Raw genomic sequence first — 18230 nt, 5'->3', positions numbered from 1 at the left:
TTTACAGAGAAAATCGAAAACATACGAGACAAAATAGTAAAAACTTAACCTCCAAGTCTGTCCTATGAATTAGTACCAACCATCGCCCCAAAAGAAAACCTAGTGTTTCACCTATAAAACAGGAACATTTAATTAAACTTATTGCAACATATAACCTACAACATGATTATAAGACCCCATACCAACTAAATTATTAAAAGAGTTACTACCTGTTGCAATTGAACCCATTTATAACATTATCAACTTGTCAATTAATGTAGGCCATGTCCCACGTCCGTTTAAGCTGGCCGTCATTAAGCCTCTTATCAAGAAACCAAACTTAGACCCCAATGAACTAGGAAGCAATAGACCGATTTCAAATCTCCCTTACATGTCTAAAATACTAGAAAAAGTAGTTTCCACTCAGTTGTGCTCTTTCTTACAAAATAATGACATACACGAAAAATTCCAGTCAGGCTTTAGACCGCATCATAGCACTGAAACTGCGCTCATTAAAATTACAATCGACCTGCTTATAGCATCAGATAAAGGTAACATCTCACTGCATTCGATACTGTAGACCATAACATACTTGTAGATCGCTTACACAATTATACTGGTATTCAGGGACAGGCACTACAATGGTTCAGATCTTACTTGTCAGACAGATATTAATTTGTCCATTTAAATGGGGAATCGTCAAATCTAACTCAAGTAAATTATGGATTACCTCAGGGATCGGTTTTAGGACCCTTGCTATTTTCCATATACATGCTGCCCCTTGGCAACATTATGAGAAAACATGGAATTAGCTTCCACTGTTATGCAGATTATACTCAGCTATACTGTATATCTCATCAAGACCAGATGATTCCTTCCAGCTATCCAAATTGGCAGAGTGCATCGAAGATATAAAACATTGGATGACTAGTAATTTCCTTCTTTTAAAGTCTAATAAAACAAAAATATTACTTATCGGACAAAAGACACGTGATCTGAATATTTCGGATTATAACCTGCAAATCGAAGGCAGCACTGTTACTCCAACAAATACAGTTAAAGACCTAGGCGTTACATTAGACCGTAACCTGTCATCTGGAAATCACATCTCAAACGTCACAAAAACAGCCTTCTTCCACCTTAAAAATGTTGCCAAATTAAGAAATATTCTATGTTTTGCTGACTGAAGCTCACTACAGCATCTATAATCAAAATGTAACATTTAACAAAAACTCCAACTAGTTCAAACATTTCAATTAAACATTTAAAATAAACTCAAATAACATTGCGAACAAATATATAACAAAAGTATTATAACAAAAAATAAGAACTAATTTCGAATTTCATAAAAATTGATCTTAGTAATTTGTAACGTTAATATTATGTTTTTAATCATATCATTCACAATCTCTGTTTGTTACGTTACTAACCAAACATACTCATCAAACATCTTTTAGCCGATTGAGGCCCCCCCGGAAGCTACACCCATGATCTGAACCAGGTAATGACGGATTCATTTGTCAGTCTGTAACAAAGCAATTTAGTATCAGTTTGGAGAAATCTGCGATTGTAAAACAGGCTAAAATTGGGTTGTGTAGCATTTTTTATTTGGGAATGTGTTTTGTTCTTGACGTCAGTTCTGAGTATGCAACTGGCTGAATTTGGAGCACAATATAGAGCATAAAAGCATGCTTCCAAAAGTGAAATCACATTTATTCTAGCAATAATATGTTAGCCTTTCAAGAAAAACCTACTATATATGCTCTAAGGTGGCATTAAACACAAAATAAATCTCAACAAACATCTTTTATCTCCCCGATTCCAGCGTTATTGTTAAGATGAGACAGGAGAGCAGGATCCAAATGCAGATAAGAGTCTTTATTAATCCAAAAACACAGATGAACTGTGGGAATATTTTTCAGATAAAAGTATGATTTAAATATCAATATAATCAATAAGTGTTTTCTTTCATTTGTTTCATTGGGCTGTGTGTTTTTGTCGTGTGCTTTCTGTTTCGCTCGGTGGGGGGTTGCTGTGGCAGGCAGGGAGAACAGAGAAAGTTGGGGGTTGGAGTCATAAATTATCTAGATAAACACACACACACAAAGAGTTATAAAGAAAAGAAATAATATGAATTAATCCACTACATATGTTTTAAGTATAATCATGAGTTGTGATGTGTTTTAATGAATCATAGGATTAAGAAACAACGCTATATAATTAAAAACATTAGATGATTGAGTGTTTTCTTTTTACTAAAAGAATGTTAAGAATGTTGGTATGTTGTCCGGCCACAATGGACTGTTTCTAGGAGACCGCTCCCCAAAAAGAAACTGTCCTGGAGAACATTCCTCAGGACTGGCGATTGACCACAGGATATACGTTTTGAAATGTTATTTTACAGGAACTAAGAAAAAGGACTTCACGGTGATTGGTGGAAAGGGAGCAAAAAGCAGAGGAGGAGTCAGAAGATAGAGCGACGTCACATACTTTATAAATATGGGTGTATTTGAATATTTTGGTGGTTGGCTGTTGGAGAGAGTGTGGAGAGCAACTGACAACCCAAAGCTTTGTTATTCTTTGAAATCTGATTAATAAACTTCAGTTTTGAACTTAAAAGTTTCTCTTCGAATTTTGAACATGCAGGACTGCCTCTAAAGTCCAACAGAACACAGAACACAAGGAACTCAAGAACACTGGGAACACATCAACATTTAAACAACAATGCCAGACAAACGAAAACCGAACACACTGAGATAAATATGCACTAGACAACAAAGCTATCAGAAAACAGGTGAATGCAATCATGGATGAGTCCAGCAAAGGGTTATGGGTAATGTAGTGTAATATGGCAGTCTGGGTGATGTGGGGAGTCCTCTCTGGTGTAGCACAAGGGCACTCCAACTGACGGATGTGACAGTTATGGATGTGACATATAAACACTCAGAGAATGTATTTGTTACCAATATACTGAAATATCTGTTTATGTTTTACTAAACCCTTGCTGAGAGAGTCTAAATATCAGAATTTTTTAGCCTATGCATGAGTTTTCTATGTTACACTTCACAATAAGGTGCTATTAGTTAACATTAGTGAATGCATTAGCTAACATTAGCATTTATTAATCCTTGTTAATGTCAGTTCATGTCAATGCAGTTATTCATGTTAGTTCATGGTACATTAACGAATGTTAACAGTGACAATGTTTGATTTTAATAATGTATTAGTAAATGCTGAAATTAACATGAATTAATATTAATACATGCTGTAAAGAATTGTTCATTGTTAGTTCATGTTAGCTAATACATTACATAATTGTTAACAACACTGTTAGACATTTCTGTAATTTTTACAGTTATTTACTTTATATCTCCCAGTATAATACAGCAATTTCTCTATGCAGTAAATAACTGTAATTTCCATTGCATTATGGGAATTTTGTGTGACGTCAAACACTAAATACAGTGATTTACTGTATTTTTAAAAATTGATGTATTTTACTGTATTTCCCCGGTCTTTAAACAGAAAGTAATTATTTTGCTCATTTCTGAGGGATAGCATATAGACTTTGCCCTGCTTTTTGAAAAACGAACCCCACAGCAGCACGAAGGAGGTTTTTACCGAGGAAGTATATTTGAGAGACACAGTTCTGGAAAACACCTGAGCTGAAGATGTAACGGTGTGTTTTCGGCGGAGCTGAGAGGGACTTTGCCCTCCATTAATTCCATTAATACCTGAGAGAACCACACATTTCCGACGGAGCTGAGAGAACTTTCCCGACAGAGCCGAAAGAACCGCGCTTTCCCAACAGAGCTGAGAGGACTTTCCCGGCGGAGCTGAGAGAACCGTACATTTCCAACGAATATTTTTATTCCCATGAGAGCAAAAAGCAAGGTAAAGTATTATTACTACTTTGTTTAACCATTTTCTGTGAAAGACTGCTAGCAATATCTGTAAGGTTTGCAACCACCATACCTACTGCCCGTTTTAAAAACGTTTTGTGAGCATGCAAAAAGTTATATAAACCTAGCTAATTACAGATTTTCATGTGGCATAGAACTTTGGGAATTTCAGAACTTTTTCTGCATTGAAGTCTCACATGTTCAGAAATCACACACCTGCTCTGTCACAGAAACCAAGCACGTTTCAGTGTAGTGGTAACCACAAATGCAGTGTTCAAGGATGTGATTATGTGGCTGATAATGTTTACCCAAAAATGAAACTTCTGTCATCATTTACCCTCTTGTCATTTCAAAACTGTATGACTTTGATTCTTCCACAGAACACGAAAGAAGATATTTTGAAGAATGTTGGTAACTGGCACCCATTCATTGCATTGGTTTTGTGTTCATACAATAGAAGTAAATGGGTGACCACTGCTGTTCAGTTACCAACATTCTTCAGAATATATTCTTTTGTGTTCTGCAAAAGAAATAAGTCATGCAGGTCTGAAATGACAAGAGGGTGAGTAGTATTTCAGTATTTCCCTGTTAATTTAAGATTTTTAGTGAGAAAAAATCCAGAGGATGGAACAAAGTGCACCGCAAAGACTGGAGTGAGTCAAAAGACAGGCGAAATTGTGAAGAGAAAAACAACAGCTATTAACACCAGGGTATCATCCTTCCTTCGCCACCTTACGGAATTTGAGTGGAAGAACTTGGATTAGGTGAGACACTGCTCAATTCTCAATAGGATATGTACAGTATGTAACTCCGAGACTTTTACTCTTGGCACAGGTAGCAACCCCTGAACTTTAAAGTACGCACAAAGGGACAAGGTTTTCCCCAAAATAAGAATTTATTAGGACAAGCAAATAAATTATCCAACAAAAAACAACATATATAACAAATTTATTCCCCCCTCTCTCAACAGGTCTGATTCATCGTCAGCCAACCCCCAGGTACAATGTCGGCCTAAACACAGAGTAACTCAAAACCCAAAATCCCAAAATAAATCATATATAGGTCCCAAACTCATAATACACTTCAAACAAACAAAAAAAAAACATAATTCATGCCAAAATCAATTCTACACCAAACCGCGCGAAAGAGAATAGTCCACGCGCAGTAAGCTTCAATGTAATATGGAGGGTGTTATAATGGCTGGACATTGAGAGGCTGGGAAGGGACATACACACAAAATCAAAAATAAGAAAAGAAAAAGAAACCACCTTGAACCACCTTGCTAGCCAGTCCGATACACCATAACCATAGCCGACTGCTAGATTGGAAACGTACGGCGCATACATACAGGGACCGGCCAGCGAAGGAAAACAAACCAAAACAAACAGGAGGAACAGCGAACAACTACACCTAATACAAAAAACACAAAAAACACTTTATCATTTAAATAACAATACAAATGTTTCCTTTAATCTTCTTTTAAGTTTCCTTTAATTAGCTTTCATGTAGCTCAGTGGTAAGAGCATTGGTTGTGGGTTCGATCCCAGGGGATTGCACATACCTATGTATAAGTGTATAGGATAATGCAATGTAAGTCGCTTTGGATAATAGCGTCTGCCAAATGCGTAAATGTAAAATGTAATCTTATTACACTTTAAAACCCTCCAAACCCTATATAAAAACACAGTTGCAATTACCTGCAGCACTGCCATCAACACTGGACCTATTTCCATGATCAAACCACCCGACATTACTGATGGTCTATAAGTCCGTGTCTGCATTAAAAACATAATACCTTAGTTGAGTAAAGCAATGTTTTGTGAACGCTGGGAAAACCCCCACGCTATTCATGCACGTACCTGCTCACTCAAACGGCGTCCACACATACGAACAAGGAAGTACTACCAAACAGCACGATGTTCGCATCTGCATTAAATAGGATACGCGATTTCAAACAAGGCTTTGTAACCATAAAAACTACATCCACTTAGTCTACCTGCTCTGGGCCATAGCCGTGCACAAACGACAGCCAGAACATACCCGAAGGCTTCCACGTGCCTGCTATCAAACAAAAGGACCGGATATCATGATTCTGCCGCATCATGTCATGTTTCTCGTGGTCTAGTGGCAGGAACATGACAGAACCTCATGTTTTATGTGGAGAGGGGCATTTTTGTCCATATTGCCTTCCATACACCCTCTCCGATCTCGTCTCTGTTCCCGCCCTCTCGTCTCCTCATTATTGCTCGTTTATTGTTTCATGCCCCACAGCTGTCCACCTCTTGATTTGATCCCTTTATATGCCCTGAGTCCCTGTGTCTAGTTCAGTGTAGTCTAGTCTAGTTATTTGTAGTTTATGTCAATTGTTATCTTTAGTCTTGTCTAGTGTAGTTAGTCCGTGTCCCTGTCCCTCCACCATGTTTCTACCCTTGTTCTTTGTATTTTACCCCCTCGTGTGTTTTTGTTTTGTCTATGTTATTAAAACTATCTTTTGTTAACCCCTTCCCGCTGTCTGTGCCTGGGTCCTCTGTCCTTGTATCCGTGTCTCACCCCCGTTCGTGACACCGGACCTCATATTTTGGCGTCCTCTCAAATGCCTGCTTATAAACCCTCCAACCATGTACTCGGCCACGCCCTCCAAGCAAAAGGAGCCAGCTCGCCGGCTACATTCTTCCCCCGAGACTTTTATCAGCGACCTGTCGATATACCCATACAAAAAATAAACTTAGAAACACACACTTTTCCAAGGCTACAATTCCTGCCCAATGACTGTAGTCATAGGCAACCATTCCAACGGGTTGGAATGCTGGCCCGCGGTACACCTACTAGAGCGCCGTAGTCCTAAGGGTTGAGCTTCTAACACAGGGGGGACCTCCAAGGTGCCATCCTCAGCTGACCTAAAAGGTTGCATGTCACAATCACCTTGCAATACTACACATGAAGGAGAATCGCTATCTGAATCCGTAGAAGAGATACTACTCGAACTAACTTCTTTCTCAGACGCAGTGTCGCCATTACTTGGACCAACGTCAATAAATGCCTTACGCATTTCCATCTGATGGACCTGTTTCACTGGCCCTGCCTGAGACACAGGAGCAACAGAGTACACCACACCCTGCTCCCCTGGCTCACGCACCACCTAATACAGACACAAATCATATACATCCTGAATTTTACTTCGTCCACGATGATGGCTCCTAAGGTAAACCAACTCACCTTCCCTAAAACCCTGATCGTTCACTCTCATAGCGCCTATTACGGCAAACAACCTTTTCCCTCAATCTTTCCTGTACTTCACCGTACGCTGCCTGAAGCCTACCTTGATGTTCCACAATCCAATGTTCTGTGGTCTCTACAGTTCCTTCCCACTGATTTAACAAAAAATCAACTGGTAACTTAGGTTCACATCCAAACATTAAGAAATATGGACTCATGCCAGTGGAATAATGCACTGTGGTATTGTAAGCATAGACCAGCTGTGGCAGATGTTGAGGCCACCTCCTCTTTCTCTCTGGGGGCAGAGTCCGCAACAGGTCATGGAGAGTGCGATTAAAGCGTTCGTACTGCCCATTACCCTGCGGATGGTAAGGAGTAGTGCGACTCTTCTGTACCCCATATACTTTACATAACTGGCTAATAAGGTAACTCAAAATTTCTCCCTTGGTCTGAATGCAGACGACAAGGGACACCAAATAGGTGAAAACAATGTCAAACCAACACCTCTGCCACAGTACTCGCTCGCTGATCCCGAGTAGGGATAGCTTGGGTAAACTTGGAAAAAACATCTGTAAGTGCCAAGACACTCTCCCTACCATCGCTCACAGGCTCCAACACCGTAAAATCCATGGCCAAGATTTCATGAGGCCGGGATGCCTATAGCGTTCCCATAAATTACCTAACCTTTGGTTGAACTGCTTTAGCGAGGATGCACTGCTGACATTCCTGACACCAACGTTCCACGTCTCTCACCATTCCTGGCCAATAACAACGACGCTTCACTAATTCTACGGTTCGATCTCTCCCTTGATGCCCATGACTGTCATGCAAGTGACTAAATACCTCCCTGTGAAGTTTTTGAGGCAACAACAACTGATAAATTTCTTGATGACCATCCGGAGTATACACTAAACGATAAAGGCATCCCTCTCTCTCACGCAAACGGTCCCACTGCCTAGCCATCTCTCACCACTCTATCCCTACAAACCAATTCTGTACAGTAAACCACTACCTGTGGCCCAGGCATTTATAATAGGACCAATGACTGGGTCCGCCATCTGCAAACAAGCTAAATCTACCTGTGAACATCCAGGCAATGCAGCAACCTCATTGGCACTCACCACTACACATACCGGAGATCCCCCCCCTCAACTGCTGCTCTAAAACTTGCGGAATATCTGTTCCTGGGAACACATTATTCATGGCCTGTCGAGAGAGTGTGTCCTCCGCAGACCCCTACTGGCATAACTCAACTCAACTTTATTTATATAGCGCTTTTACAATTTTCATTGTTACAAAGCAGCTGTACATGAGACATATTGACTATAAGCAAATAATTAAAGTTGTACCTGCAAAAACAAGAAAAGGTTGAAAACACAGAAGACAGACATACCCACATACAAAACACTCCACACACACAATATGCACACGTACTAACACACATAGACATAGAGACACACACACACACACGGATGCGCACGCACACACACACACACACACACAACACACACACACACACACACACGTACGTACACAGACAAGTACGCACACACACACACACGCTCAGTGAGAGCACTCATTTAGGATAAAGGAGAGAGAAGCACAGGTCAAATATAACAGACTATAAATTCTTATATGCAATATTAATTAAGTAAAACTTTTAAATTCTAAAGCAGCCCCCCCGGCCAGGCAGATAGTGCAAAAACAGTATGCAAACGGTGGCGAGGAACCCAAAACTCTAATCGAGAAAAAAAACCTCAGGAGAACCCAGGCCAAACCAGGGGATTCCAGTTCCCCTCTGGCAAAAGCTGCTGCCTCTGCACAAGCTCCAGAGAGCTTGCACAACAAGGCTAAATAAAATAAATTATAGTTTAAGATTATCATTAATAATCTAATAGCATTTGAAATTTTGTGGTGAAGACATGTCAAGAGACCGCGTCCTTCTTTATCCAGCTCTATCATCTCAGCTCTTGTCAGGTCCCCACTTCCCATTCTCCGCTCTACCATCAGGTCAGGCCATGAACTGCATCCTGCTCGCTGTGGTAACCTTGGAACAATGAGACAAGACTGGCTGAGAGTAGAGTACTGTTCTGTACTCTTTGATGCAACAAGTACATCAGTTGTGTTTTTGGTTCCGGTTGATCTAACTAATGCAGCCTAAACCCTCTGAAGATTTATATTATGGAAGAGTAGTGTATGCAAGATTAAAAAGATGCGTCTTTAGTCTAGATTTAAACTGACAGAGTGTGTCTGCCTCCCGGACAGTGCAGGGAAGACTATTCCAAAGTTTAGGCGCTAGATAGGAAAAGGATCTACCACCTGCACTTGATTTTGAAATTCTAGGTATTACCAACTGACAGGACGCCTGAGAGCGTAATGCACGTGAAGGACTGTAATACAAAAGGAGTTCATTCAAGTACTGAGGAGCTAAACCATGTAAGGCTTTATAGGTAATAAGCAAGATTTTAAAGTTAACGCGATGCTTTATAGGTAACCAGTGCAAGGTTGACAGAACCGGGCTAATATGTTCATACTTTTTTGTACGTGTAAGAACTCGAGCTGCCGCGTTTTGGACCAATTGGAGTTTTTGTAATAAGCCTGCAGGGCAACCACCTAACAGTGCATTACAGTAATCTAGTCTTGATGTCATGAATGCATGAATTAACTTCTCTGCATCTGAGATTGACAGCATATGACGTAGTTTAGATATATTCTTAAGATGGAAAAACGCAATTTTACAGGTGTTGGCGACGTGGCTCTCAAATGACAGATTACTATCGAATAGAACGCCAAGATTCTTTGCTGACGACGAGGGTTTTATGGAACATCCGTCAATAGTTAAACAGTATTCTTGGTTGTTACTTATAGCAGTTTTCGGTCCAATAAGTAACACTTCCGTTTTGTCCGAGTTCAGTAATAAAAAGTTGTTACTCATCCAGTTTTTTATATCGACTATGCATTCCATTATTCGATGGAACTGCTGTGTTTCATGAGGCTTCGAGGAAATATAAAGTTGAGTATCATCAGCATAACAGTGAAAGCTAACTCCGTGTCGCTTTATTATATCTCCTAGAGGTAGCATGTATAATGCGAAGAGCAGAGGCCCTAAGACTGAGCCCTGTGGTACACCGTACTGGACTTGCGATTTGCGTGACACCTCATTGTTTATTGCTACAAATTGAAAACGGTCGGATAAATAAGATTTAAACCATTTCAAAGCTATTCCCTTAATGCCGACATAATTTTCGAGTCTATGTAGGAGTGTGCTGTGGTCAATGGTATCGAATGCAGCACTAAGGTCTAGCAGCACCAATAACGAGATACAACCTCGGTCAGACGCCAATAGCAGATCATTTGTAACTCTGATCAAAGCAGTCTCTGTACTGTGACATGCTCTAAATCCAGACTGGAATTCTTCATTGATGTCATTCCTTTGGAGGAAGGAGCATAATTGAGTTGAAACTACTTTTTCCAGAACTTTAGATATGAAAGGTAGATTCGATATAGGCCTGTAGTTCCTTAGTTCTCTAGGGTCGAGTTGGGGTTTTTTGACAAGGGGCCTTATAACAGCCACCTTATATGCTTTAGGCACATGTCCTAATGTCAGAGATGAGTTAATAATACCAAGAAGAGGATCTATAATTTCTGGGAGCATCTCTTTCAGTAGATTTGTAGGTATAGGGTCTAGTATGCATGTTGTTGATTTAGATGATCTAATAATTTTAGACAGCTCATCTTGATCTACGGTATAAAATAATTGCATTTTCTCCTTAAGGGCGCTGTAGTTAGTTTGTTCAGCGGGTTTCACTTCTGATTGCATTGTTATAATTTTTTCTCTAATATCTTGGATTTTATATGTGAAGTAGTTCATAAATTCATCACTGCTATGCTGATATACAGGATCAGAAGTCACTGACGATTTATTTTTTGTTAATTTAGCCACCGTGTTAAATAAAAACCTAGGGTTGTGCTGGTTTTCTTCTATTAGTGATGAAAAGTAGGCGGATCTAGAAGTTATTAGGGCTTTCCTGTATTTTCGAATACTATCCTTCCATGCTGTACGAAATACCTCTAATTTAGTTTTCTTAAAGTTGCGCTCCATTTTTCGGGCCGCTTTCTTTAGAGCCTGAGTGTGTTCATTATACCACGGTGTGGGGCTGCCATTTTTAATCTTCTTTAAACGTAGTGGAGCAACTTTGTCTAGCGTTACCGAGAAGGTGGAATTAAAATTTTCAGTGGTAATGTCAAGATCTTCAACGTTATTTCTCATGATTTGAGACAATTCGGGCAGATTATCGAGAAACGCATCTTTGGTAGTTGAAGTTATTGTTCTACCATATTTGTAACAATGAGTTTTATTTGCAGCCGTAGGCCAGTGAAGCAAACATAATACCAGATAATGATCCGAAATGTCTTCACTCTGCTGAAGGATTTTAACGTCGTCCACATTTATACCGTAAGACAGTATTAAATCTAAAGTATGATTACGAAGGTGAGTGGGTCCTGACACATGTTGACTAATGCCCATGGAGTTAAGAGTGTCTTTGAAAGCCATTCCTAAGGCATCTGTAACATTATCTACGTGGATGTTAAAGTCACCAACGACAAGGAGTCTATCTGCGGCCAGTACTAGTTCTGATAAGAACCCACCAAATTCTTTAATAAAATCTGTGTGGTGCCCTGGAGGCCTATATACAATAGCTAGAATCAATTTAAAAAGTGTTTTATCTTTAGTATTAGGTGTTGAAACATGAAGAACCATGACTTCAAAAGAATTATATTTAGAGTTCGACTTCTGGGAAATGCTAAGAGAGTTATTGTAAAGTGCTGCGACACCTCCCCCTCTGCCTTTTAGACGAGGCTCGTGTTTATAATAATAATCTTGGGGGACAGATTCATTTAAAGCAATATAATCATCTGGTTTTAGCCATGTTTCTGTCAAACAGAGCATGTCTATTTTATGATCTGTTATCATATCGTTAACAAAAAGTGCTTTATTAGAGAGAGATCTAATATTTAGCAATCCGAGTCGTAACAGTTGATTATCTGTATTTTGTTCATGTTTAGTTTGTTTAACGTTTATTAAATTACTTTCAAGAGGTTTACGCATTATTTTATGTTTGCTAATCCGGGGGACAGACACAGTCTCTATTTTGTGATGTTTGGGAGAACGGATTACTACATGTTGTACATTTTGTGTATTCTGCGACGTGAGACGGCAAGCAGACAGTTGGTTAAGCCATACTGTCTGCTCCCTGACCTGGGCCCCAGCGAGTCAAGTTTTAGCATTAGCATTAAGACTTTTTGCCATATTTCTAGACAGGATGGAAGTCCCAGCCCAGGAGGGATGGAGACCATCTCGTTTCAACAGGTCAGGTCTGCCCTCAAAACTCTTCCAGTTATTTATAAAAACTATATCATTCTGCAGGCACCACTCAGACAACCAGCCATTTAGTGATGATAATCTGCTATGAATCTCATCACCACGATAAGCAGTGAGGGGGCCAGAGAATATTACAGTGTCTGACATCGTACTTGCGAGCTCACACACCTCTTTAATGTTATCTTTTGTGATCTCCGATTGACGGAGTCGAACATCATTTGTGCCGACGTGAATGACAATCTTACTGAATTTACGATTAGCCTTAGCCAGCACATTTAGCCAGCATAAGCAATGGGACGACGCCTAACATCCTGCTCTTGGGACAAAACTGCCCCCAAACCCTGATGACTTGCATCTATTTCCAGAACAAAAGGCTTCTGGAAATCTGCGTACAGGCGCTGTCACCAACTTTGTCTTCAGGGTTTGGAAGCTGTTCTCACACTCTTCGTCCCATACCGAAACTAAGGGTAACCGTGGAGTCTTGCCCTTCTTTACGGCGCCACTCAATCTAGTTACCAATTCATGAAGAGGTTTAGCCAGCTTTGCAAATCCATCGATAAACCGACGATAATAGCTGGAAAAACCTAAAAATGAACAAAGTTCTGCCAGGTGTACAGGACGATTCCAGTCTTTTACTACCGCCACTTTATCAGGGTCAGCTGAAACTCCCTGCTCAGACACTAGGTGTCCCAAATACTTCACTTGCTTCTGAAAGAAAGAAATTGCATTTACTCGGCTTAATCTTCAGACCCTCCTGCTGTAGCCGCTTAAAAACATCTCCCAACCGCAACAAATGTTCCTGTACAGAAGAGGAGAACACAATTATATATCATCTAAATACAACACCAACGAGGAGAACCGCTTATCCCCAAACAGCCATTCCATGAGTCTCTGGAATGTACCTGGTGCATTACACAGCCCAAAGGGCATACGGTTAAACTCAAACAACCCAAACAGGGTAGAAAAAGCAGACTTTGCTTTATCTACCTCAGCTACCTCAACCTGGTTGTAGCCACTAGTTTAATCTAGGGTAGAAAACCATCTTGCCCCCGTAAGTGCATCCAGAGACTCCTCTATTCTTGGCAGTGGATAAGCGTCCTTGCGAGTCTTTGCATTCAATTGACGATAATCGACACACATCTTAACCGTTCCATCCTTCTTCTGTAGTAGGACAATCGGAGACGAGTAAGGACTACTACTTTCCCTTATTACCTTACTGTCCAAAAGCTGTTGGATATGAGAGCGTACACACTCATACTGGGCAGGGGGAATTCGTCTACATGGTTGTTGGACTGGTTTATCATCCATTAATGGAATCTCATGTCTAATCAAGGCAGTACAGCCTATATCCCCCTCGGTAGTAGAAAAAACTACCTGATATTTATTCAAAAGCCCCCTTGCCTGCTCTGCTTCTGTCAGGGTTCTGGTAGACGGAGAGCACACCACAGAGGTAGATAAGAAAAAGGAGTTTATTTCAAAAACAGGAATATCCAAAAACAGGTAAGTATTCAAAAAACAGGAATATCCAAAAACAGGTAAATATTCAAAAACAGGTATATCCAAAAACAGGTAAGTATTCAAAAACAGGAATATCCAAAAACAGGTAAGTATTCAAAAAACAGGAATATCCAAAAACAGGTAAGTATTCAAAAACAGGTATATCCAAAAACAGGTAAGTATTCAAAAACAGGAATATCCAAAAACAGGTAAGTATTCAAAAACAGGAATATCCAAAAACAGGTAAGTATTCAAAAACAGGAATATCCAAAAAAACAGGTAAGTATACTTATCGGGGTATAGAATTGCAGTGAAGACAACAAGACTGAACAGGGAAGAACAAAAAGGTGCAAACTTAAATAGAATCCTGATGATGTGATGCAGGTGTGGACTAATCAAAAATGGTGGATGTGCGGTGCATGCTGGGGAACTGAGTTCAGAACTCCGGGGAGAGGGAACGGGTAAAGCGAGCTGGTGGTGACGACATGGGGGGCGTGGCCGGTGGTGCTGAAACCGTTACAGCTTCGTGCTCAGTCAGCCCTTCAAATAAGGGCAGGTCAATGTGGCAGCTTGGCAACTGCTCCCCCACCTGAACAGACACTTGGGCACAATAAAATCTTCCAGGCATAATTCGAACCTAGGCTCTGGGGCACTTATCACTTTCACTACCTGAACAGTGCCTATAATCTGACGTGGTTCTACCCATACCTCCATACTACCTACATTAACAATGGGTGCATATTGTAACCCTCTCTCTGCATATACCAGGGAGGGGGACATTAGCAAACCTTCAGGAAGGGCACATTCTTCTGGCCCCAACAGATCCAGGAGAAACTCGGCCATTGCACCTGAAACTTGGGGGCAGGTAACGGGAACCATGGTCAGTGTGCTCGCGCCACACGAACTGGGGTTTTACCCTGCACTCTCACCTTAAAAGAAGAGGAAGAATTTGACATACTGTAGCTTCAATTTTCTGACAGCAGCGAAGTGCCTGTTTCCACACTAAAGTAGCTGATTGTATTTGGGGATCTTAAAAAGCTCAGCACCTTGTTCGTTAAACAGGTTAGCGTAACATTCTCGGATAATATTCATACCCAACACAGCAGGAATTTTCTCCTTCTGAGCATACATACTAGGAGAACAGGTATCTTTAACAATCAAAATCCCTTTTCTGGGTAATGTAACCCCAAATAAAGTAACATCGAGTTCTACATAACCCACGCAAGGAATATCCATGCCATTAGCAGCTTTTAATACCAACCATGCGCAGTCATGAAGACCATGTCTTTCAATTCCATAACTTCGGAACTTACAAGACGGTTCTCTTCACACATAGCAACAGCTTGCGTTTCAAAGTGCGGAACTACCCTTCCCGGTCTAATTCTTTGGGGCTGTCCTTCCTCCACCCAACGCATTGCCTCTTTACGTAATTCAAGGAGAGTCAAAGACGACTCCTGCCTCACCAACTTCTTTAGTTCCCTACAAAGTGCATGGTCCTGAACATTTTCGCAAAACTGATCTCGCAGAATCACCTGATAATCAGACACAACATTAGGGTTAGCTTTTCATACACTATCCATAAGAGCCATCAATGCATGAGAAAATTCCTGTAGAGATTCCCCCTCTTTCTGTTTCCTGTCTGTTGCTATAAGATTACATAAGAAGAGGAACAAGAATTCACTTCACGCAATACTGCAAATACCTGAGTGGAATTTTCTTTAATTTTCGCGAAATGGGCAAAATTTTATCACAGTCCGAGCCTTGCCTTCTATCGCCGAGAGGAGTTTAAAACGCCAATGGGCTGTGGCGAACACGCACGCCAGTCCCCGCCCCGTGCATACGGGTATAAAAGGGAGGTGGCAACGGCCATTCACTCACCCTTTGGGCTGAGGAACCTGAGAGACATCTCCCGGTCGCTGCAGCGGATCCGTGAAGCATTGTGGCATGAAGACACAACGTCTTGTTCCCTCCATTAGGGAACAGAGGTTACAGTCGTAACCGAGACTTTCCCCTTCAGTCGGTATCTCGACGTTGTGTTGAGAGACATACTTGGGACCTATCTTTACACGCCATTTGCGCGTGACCTCCAGCGGAGCGACACCGACTGGACTAGCGAGTCACAAGTGAGAGCTACTGCGAGACGTAATTTTCCAGTGGGATCAGTACTAGTAGCATACTGAGAGGCTTGTACCGGCGGCCATCATGGGTGGTGGCGTTCGTCTCTATTAACGAGACGTCGTCTGGTGCCGTAAGAACACTGGGGAAACACTGCTCTCCTCGCTGAAGCGTGTGTTACGGAGGCCACATCCTACCACAAGGGGAGGTTACATGTGGAGACACCAACATGGTCTCACCAGTGGGGAGAACAACATGTGAGAAATTGTGTCAGCCCGAATGGGGGACAGAACCCAGGTGGTGTAATCCACTGGAGGGGAAGTCACAGGTTCCCCGACAGGGGAACCAAGAGTGAGGAATTCAACATACGGGACGACCCTGCAGGGGAGTCACTATGTATGGGGCAACAGTCCTAGTATAGGGGTCCACCTGAGCAGGGGCGACTCTACCAGTACTGGGCTTGGTTCTAACAGACCGCTCCGCCCGGTCTGTTACCATAATGCCAATGCTTAGTGATGAATGGAATGCCTATACTTCGCCCTAAGGGGGGAAGTAGGGAGGCTAAGATAGCGCACTAGACTCGCCTGGAGAGGGGAGAAGGTGCTTTCGCAGGCGTACGCCCAAACCAGTTGCCAGCCTTATACGCCGGCAGGGTGTAAGACATGGGCTGACACTGGTTCCACGCGGAGGTTGTAAAACCCCGTGAAGGTACTGGGCGTAGCCCAATCACTATATATGTCTGCCAGTGAGGCGCCCTGAGCCAGTGCCCACGAGGAGGCCATACTCCGAGTGGAGTGGGCTCTCACTGCAAGCGGGCACGGCCTATCTTGGGACCGGTATGCCAACGTAATGGCATCCACAATCCAGTGCGCCAATCTCTGTTTGGAGACAGCCCTCCCCTGGTGCTGTCCCCCATAACAGACAAAGAGCTGCTCAGAGCTTCTAAAGCTCTGCGTGCGGTCCAAGTAGAGATGCAATGCGCGTACTGGACACAACACGTTGGAGGTTCGGTCTTCCTCCCCAGGGGGGAGCGCCTGCAGGTTCACCACCTGGTCCCGGAAGGGAGTGGTGGGAATCTTGGGCATGTAACTGGGCCGGGGTCTCAGGATAACGTGAGAACTACCGGGCCCGAATTCTAGATCAGAGTTTGAGAAACATGAAGCTAGATGTATCCAGTGATTCAATTATCTCAATATGAATGGCTTGTGTACTCATACACGTGAAAATGACTGCCCAACGCTTGCTGTTACTTTGTCCTCCTCGTATTATTCTTGTAGTAATGGTCCATGGACCGAACACATCAAGACCTACATAGGTGAAAGGAGGATCTGTACTCAAACGAACAGCAGGTAGGTCTGCCATTTTCTGCTCTTCCAACCTTCCACGTACCTTACGACATATCACACAGTTGTGTATCAGACTGCTGATACATCTCTTACCACCGACAACCTAGAATCCAGCTGCCCTGACAGCTCCTTCAGTAAAATGGTGACCTTGGTGGCAAACCTTTTCATGGTAATCTGATAAGCAGAGAAATGACATGGTGTCTACCAGGAATTATAATTGGATGGGACTCATTCGATAGAAGTGTCTTCGACAATAGTCCTCCCACTCTAAGTACAGAATTGATAAAGTGATTGAGCTTAACAAGGGGACTTCGCTTTTGAATAGGTCCTCCCTTCTTAATGCACTTTATTTCCTATAAACATATATCTCACTTTGAACAGTAAGTAGGATTTTGAACTTTGCATCCTCCAACCGAACTGTGCTTAAAGGGTCCTTGCACATATGCCAGCCTTGGCAAGAATCCTGTTTGAGTTCTTTTGAGAAGGAATGAGCTTTGTGTGAGAGTCGTGCTACAGCTCGAAAAGATGATGTCCAGCTTGAAAACCTCAAGTTTTGTGAAACATGTAGTTACCTCAGATCGCAACTCTGAATCTGATTCAGGCTGGATAAGTTCAAAGGCTTCCTCAACCGGTTGACAAATTGGCATCTGAGAGTGAAAAGGTGAACCAGTCAGCCAAGTTGAGATGGCAAGTTGATTTGCTGAAACAGCTCTTGTTCCACAATCAGATGGATTAAAATCAGTTTGAACATAATGCCACTGATGTTTCTAAGTTGATCACCTAATTCGTTGC

The sequence above is a fragment of the Triplophysa rosa genome, unplaced genomic scaffold (genome assembly GCF_024868665.1).
Source record: "Triplophysa rosa unplaced genomic scaffold, Trosa_1v2 scaffold159_ERROPOS166867, whole genome shotgun sequence".
In the NCBI taxonomy this organism is placed as follows: domain Eukaryota; kingdom Metazoa; phylum Chordata; class Actinopteri; order Cypriniformes; family Nemacheilidae; genus Triplophysa; species Triplophysa rosa.
This window is presented reverse-complemented; position numbering follows the sequence as displayed.